Consider the following 7408-nt stretch of genomic DNA (forward strand, 5'->3'; position numbering starts at 1 on the left):
TCAAGTGACTTGCCCAGGGTCACACAGCTGGGAAGTGGCTGAGGCCGGGTTTGAACCTAGGACCTCCTGTCTCTAGGCCTGACTCTCACTCCACTGAGCTACCCAGCTGCCCCCTAACTATAGAGACTTTTAGGAGAAATTCTTAATGGGAAGTTTATTCTTTTTCCTTGACAGAGATAAGCATAGGGGGCAGCTGGGTGGCTCAGTGGATTGAGAGCCAAGCCAAGAGATGGGATGGGTTCAAATCTGATCTCAGACACTTTCCAGCTGTGTGACCTTGGGCAAGTCACTTAACCCCCATCAACTAGTCCTTACCGCTCTTCTGCCTTGGAATTCTAAGACAGAAGGTAAAGATTTGAAAAAGAGAGAGAGAGAGAGAGAAAGAGCATGAAGAAAGATGACTATGTGTTAGCTAAACAGGGTGTGAAACGAAGGAAGTACAATAAAGCTCTTCTGTCATACCAGAACCCTGGGCAGCAACAAAGCAGAGGTCACAGGTGGAGACCAGTACACGAAGCATCTTCCTAGTCTAACATTCTATCCCATATGCTATATTGCTTCATATGGGGCTTTTCATATAATTCCTCTTATCCTGTGACCCTAAAGGTGTATTGGATCTGCCTGCAAAAGTTAGTAAAAGTTTATCTTGATACCTTTATTATTCCTGTGTATTAAACTGAATCTGAGATCCTAACCTATACTTGGTATCTGGAATTTTAAGTACATTTTTGTCAAAAGATCTTCCTCATTTTTAGTTCTGGAAGATATTACTAAATCTGAGATATGTTAGATTGGAAGAAACCCCTAAGGCCATCTAATCTATACCTCAGAGAGAATTTCCTCCACAATATATTCCCAAAGAGGTCATTTATTTTTCTTTAAAACCCCTACCCCTTCTGCACTTCCCTATTCCTATTAATATCCAGGATGTCATCTTCTCAGCCAGTACTTCTATCTCCTCTCTATCTTCAGTCCCATCCAGCTTAAGAAGTAGTCCTATTCCTTATTTGATCTGCCTCTTTTCTTCAATATAGCTTTAAAAAAATTGGTCCAGTAATTTTATTTATTTTTATTTTATTTTTTAAAAATTTCCATGGTTACATGATTCATGTTTTCTTCCCCCCCCCCCCTCCCAGAGTTGACAAGCAATTCCACTGGGTTATACACATAACTATATATATATGGAACCTATTTACCTATTTCCATATTATTCATTTTTGTAAAAGAGTAATCCTTTAAAGCCCAAACCCTAAATCATGTACCCATAGAAACAAGGGATAAATTACATGTTTTCTTCTGGATTTCTTCTCCCACAGTTCTTTCTCTAGATGTGGATAGCGTAAGTCCCTCAGAATTGTCCTGGGTTGTTGCATTGCTTTTAGAAGCAAAGTCAATCACATTTGAGCATCCCACAATTTTATAGTCTTTGTGCATAATGATCTTCTGGTTCTGCCCATTTCACTGTGCATCAGTTCATGTAGGTCTTTCCAGTTCTTATAGAAATCTATCAATTCATCATTCTGAATCAATATAGCTTTAAAGGTCCCCTTTTTATCCTTATTGTTCTTTATCCTGGCTTCTGACCCCATTGCTCAACTGATACTATTCTCTTGAAGGTTAAGAACAACCTGTTGGTACAATGGATAGTTCTTGTGTGGGCTCCATTGAAATCTACATAATATCAAAAGATTTGTGTGTGTGTGTGTGTGAGAGAGAGAGAGAGAGAGAGAGAGAGAGAGAGAGAGAGAGAGAGAGAGAGAGATTTAGGGAAAGACAACTAGCATATTGTATGAACAAACCCCTTCTGAAGAGCTTATGGGAGACCACAGACTCAAGAATAGCTCATTAGGAAGAAGATGGTTTGTGATCTGTATGCCTGGAGAAAGTGCTCACACCATACAGATTAGTAGTATGCTAAGCAAAGACTTTTTGCATGAGGCATTTCCTTCCTGAGCCATATTCCAACTAACTATGTCATCTCCTCAATTCCCAGTGAAAATTAAATCACTTCCTTGCATTAGGATCTGTAATTCACCTTGCTTATTGCCTTTACTTTGTGTATTTGTGCAGAGGCTTTGAGGCCATAGGTTTTAATTGCTGGACTTTTTGTCTCATCATTTTCATGGGTGTTATTATTGTTAAACTATCTGCATCGTAGCTACTCTCTCTAGTATCTCGCTTGATTGATTTCATAGTATGTATCTCCTTACCCTTTCTTTCTTCCGTTTTGATTAGATTTGGAGGATTCCAGACAAATATATTCTTATGATCCTTGTAAAGTGTATTCCATCTCTGAGCAGGCACTTGTTCCAACATTTTAATTCATTGTCCAGAAATCTAAATCCCATTTTCAGATACCATCTCTTAACTAGTTTTTCACATCTTCCCTTCCTACGCAAATTTCTTTCACCAAACCAAAACAGATCTCAGTAGGAAAAACTTATTGCTGGAAGCTGATTAAGTACCCCCTGCTGTTGAAGTCCCAGCATGGCTTTAGCTGCATCCTGTTTGCAATGGCAATACCTAAAAAGAACCAGGAAACCTGTGTTGAAATGCCGATGACTCTCCTTTCTCCATCATGGAAAATACCAATTCCAGGCTGCCTCTTAAATACTAATTCATACTGACCAACCAAAAACAGTATTTGTTGGGGCAGCTAGATGGATTTGGTAGGTCCTGGATTCAAAACTGACCTCTGATACTTCCTAGCTGTGTGAACCTTGGGAAGTCACTTAACCCCAATTGTCTAGAGTTGTTACTAAGACAGAAAATAAGGGTGCTTTTTTTTTAATCATATGTTTCTACTGCCCCACAACAATGGGTGGCAATGGTCAAGGAAGAGGTGGGGCTACCACAGAAAGAAGCACTAGAAAGGTGACCAAAACAACACAACTAGGGGATTCTTGCTAAAACATTAGCCAAATCTAATTAAAAGAGCATCCTTCTGGACTCCGAACCACTTGTACTAGGGTCCACAGAGTGAAAGAGGAAGAAAAAATGTCTGTGGATCTGTATCTTCTGAGGACAATCCCAATGATGACAAGGGAAAGCAACCCAGAAGCAAGTGAATGGCATAGCACTGGCACCTTAAGGGTTGGGGGGAATGTATGCTACTGATGTAATTAGAAACTGGCCAATGAATATCTATCCTTGGATCATGTGCAAATTCTCAGAGGGCAATATGCAATGTAAACACTGTCCTCTTCCTGCTGCTCAACCGATATGTAGAGCTTTGGAGAACCATTTTTCAGCCATGTGTGATTACAGGAAAATGAAAAACCTTCTGATTGCTTAAGGGACCAAAGCTACTAGTGACTCAGCAAAAGCATTCAAAAAGATTCTGCCAGCTATTTTATGCTCTCTTCCCTGGTAGCTTTCAAAAGAAGAAGATAATTTCAAGCTACCACATGAGAGACTCCCTCCTTCACCTAGCCACCATGTATCTGAGAATATAAGGCACTTCTTTTTATTCCCTTTTGTGTTCATTCCTTTTTGTGAATGTCTATCTGGATAAAGAATTAAACAAGTTGTGAGCTTCAGAAGGTGAAAATTGCCATCAGAGATAGCTGGATTCCATGAAGAGCCAGCCCCCAAACTTGCTTGATTCAGCCAAGCAGTAGGTTGATCTGGCAACTGAGGCACCACAACCCCTAGGGAGCTAGACCAGATTAGCCAGGGAGGACCTCACCTCACATCAGACTTGCAGAGGGGGAGACTGCTAGAAGGAAGCAAAAGACTTTTATGGCCAGGAATTAGGAGGTAATTTTTTATCAAGTGTCAGGTGTATGTGTTTCAATCCCTTTGTGCTTTCGATTGGAGTCTATGTTCTAGAGAGGCTGAGTGTGGAATTAGAAGGAGAGTGTATCCTCAGTTTGGCAGCTGTGTTTGGAACATCTATTCCCACTAGACTTTATTGGAAAAAATATTTTTAAAAAGTGAATTGATATCAACTGGTTAATATTGAGGAGATATCAATTGGTCGGTTGATTTTGGGGGGTAGCACACCATATGGGAACTTGTAACTGATACTATAAGAAGCCCTAATCCCTCAAAAGGAGCCCCTAAAATCCTGAGAGTGATTAGCTGTCCCTGGAAACTTTGGCCTTCCAGAGTAAAAAGGGACTGTGAGAGTGAACAGCTACTGATGCTGTACTGATAAAATCCTGTCTGAGGATAATTGAGAATTGACACAATCTGCTTTTTTGCCTCAGGACATGAGGTTTAGGTGAATTCAAGAGGTGAGATTATAAACCAATTCATGAAAGTCACTGGGAAAAATACATTTAAAGGTCCTTGAAGCAGGGTTCAGAGAATATTATGTCACTCCAATTTTCCTGACTGTTTCCTATGTTCTTCTGATGACCCAACAAGGAGAATTTAGGGAAAGGGCTCTTTAAAGGACCTATGTCTTGTTTACTTTCACTCAGTCTAGTTTGACAAGAACAAACTTAAAACAAGATTTAGTAACTTGGAAGCAGAGCCAAGATGACAGAGAAGGTACATAGATCACCTGATCTCTACCAAATTTCTCTCCAAACAACTTTGATATAATGCTTCAAGATAAATTCTGGATTAACAGAACCCCCAAAAGGATGGAGTGAGACAATTTTTTTAGGTCAAGATAACTTACTTAAAATGTCTACACAAAAACTATTGTACCAGGGTGGGAGTGGAGCACAGACCAGCAGTCGAGGCAGGCTTCACCTTGGCTAGTCTGCCCAGGCCTTGAGGGTGGCTGAATCAGCAGCAGCAAAGGCCTCCAGAGCTCTCAACCACAAATGGTAAGAGGGTCAGACAACTGGTCAGCCTGGAAATTATTGGGGCCCTTTTTTTGGCTCTAGGTGCGGGACTCTGTTGCATTGTCCATTCTCAGACTTATACAACCAAGAATCACTTACCCAGTAAAACTGAACAATAATCCTTCAGGGGAAAAATGGGCATTCAGTGAAATCCAGGACTTTTCTGATGAAAAGATCAGAGTTGAATAGATCATTTGACTTTCAAATACAAGACTCAAGAGAAGCATAAATAGGTAAACAGGAAAGAGAAATCATAAGAGATTCAATAGGATTAAACTGTATACATATGTACGAGGGAAGATGATACTTATAACTCTTAAAACCTTTATCATATTAGGCCAGTTAGTATGTGCAGATGGAGGGCAAGTATGTAAGAATAAGATGGGTTGATATCTAAAAAAAGAAAATGAAGGTGAAAAAGAGGAAAGCGTTGGCAGAGGGGGAAAGGCAGAGGTAAAATGGGGTAAATTATCTCACATAAGAGAGGCATAAAAGATTTTTTTACATTTGAGGGGAAGATGGGGGAGGTGGGAAAGAGAACACTTGAACCTTATTCTCATAGGAATTAGTTCAAAAACAGAAGAACATATGCACTCGATTGGGTATTGAAATCTATCTGACCCTACAAAAGAGTAGGAGGAGACATAGTGAGGGATAGAAACAGGGCAAATCAGGGGAAGCAGTAATCAGAAGCAAAACACTTTTGAGGATGAACAAGATGAAAGGAAGGAGAGTAGAATAAACAGGGGAAAATAGGGTGGAATGTAATTTATAGTAATATTAATGGTGAAAAAAAATTTACAAGTCTCTCTAATAACAGCTATCGCACCCCTCCCCCCCCAAAAAAAAACCACAGGGAAATTAGTCAACTATATAAGAATACAAGTCATTCCCCAAATGATAAATGGTCGAAAGATATGAATAGGCAGCTCTCAAATAAAGTAATTAAAGCTATCAATAGTCACATAAAAATACTCTAAATCACTATTAACTAGAAAAATGCAGATTGACTCTGAGGTACTGCCCCATATCTATCAGATTGGCTGTTATTATAGAAAAGGAAAATGACAAAATTTGCAGGGGATGTGGGAAAACTGAGACAGTGTATTACATTGTTGAGAGAGTTGTGAACTGATTCAACCATTCTAGAGAGCAAATTGAATCTCTGCCTAAAGGGCTATAGATCTGTATGCAATCTTTGGCCCATTACTAGGTTTGAAGTCCAAAGAGATAAAAACATGAAGGAAAATGACCTATATGTACAAAAAATATTTATAGCAGCTCTTTTTGTGGGGGCAAAGAATTGGAAAATGAGATATTCATCAATTTGGAAATGGCAAAGTTGTATATGATTGTAATGGAATATTATTGTGCTGTAAGAAATGACAAGCAGGATGATTTCAAAAAAACCTGGAAAAACTTACATGAACTGATACAGAGTGAAGTAAGCAGAACCAGGAGAACACTGTATATAGTAATAGCAATAATGTTCAATGAGCAACTGTGAATAACTTATTCTCAACAATATAATGATCCAAGACAATTGCAAAGGACTCATCATGAAAAAATGCTTCCAGAGAAAGAACTGATGGAGTTTGAATCCAGACCAAAACACTACATTTCACTTTCTTTCTTCATTTTTTCTGTTTGAGTTTTCTTCCACAAAAAGGATTAATATGAGAAAATGTTTTACATGACATCACATGTAAAACCTACGTCAGATTGCTTACTATCTTAGCAAGGGGGGAGGAGAGGGAGAGAAGAAGAAAATTCAGGACCCAAAATTAAAGGAAAAAAAAACAATGCTAAAAATTCATCTTACATGTAATTGGGGGAGAAATAAAATATTATTTTAAAAAATGAAACAAAGTATCACTTTCTATATGAAAAAAATTCAGTACTTTAACTTATGTTGTTCAGTCATGTCTAACTCTGCGTGCCTCCATTTGGAGTTTTCTTGTCAAAGAATGCTGAAGTTCTTTCTCCAGCTCATTTTACAGATGAGAAAACTGAGGCCAACAGAGTTAAGTGACTTGCTCAAAGTCACAGAGCTAGTAAATAAGGCTAGATTTGAACTTAGAAAGATGAGTTTTCCTGACTGTAGGCTGGGCACTCTATCCACTATGCCACCTAGTTGCCCCAAACTTTACTTATAACTACTGTTATAGTAGTCTGGGAGGCTAATACATACATCTGAGAACAAAAAGCAGTGTGTGATATTGCTGATCAGGTATTTTACATTTCACCTTGGCTATGCACTAAGACAAATAGGCATGTCAGTGGCTGCCTTTTTTGAGGCAGAAGATTCCCCTGATCCAGCTTGCTCCACTCAGTGGTCCCAACACCTAACAAGGTTGCCTCCTAAGATCAGGAGAGAACAAAGAATCAGAAAAGGCAGTGGCTGGGGGCTCAGGTCCAAGCTTGTCTACTTGAACCCCCTTGGGTGAAGTCACTATCATGGAAGATTTACCCAAAGTCTTAGCTATATTGATGGGTCAGAAGGGTCAGAGGAAGAAAGAGAGTCAGCCATATACTGCTGCTTCTTTTTAAAAATCCAGCATTCCACATTGCTGCCATCTTCATGGAGCAGGAGGAGAACCAAGGGACCC

The sequence above is a fragment of the Gracilinanus agilis genome, chromosome 3 (assembly GCF_016433145.1).
Source record: "Gracilinanus agilis isolate LMUSP501 chromosome 3, AgileGrace, whole genome shotgun sequence".
NCBI lineage: Eukaryota > Metazoa > Chordata > Mammalia > Didelphimorphia > Didelphidae > Gracilinanus > Gracilinanus agilis.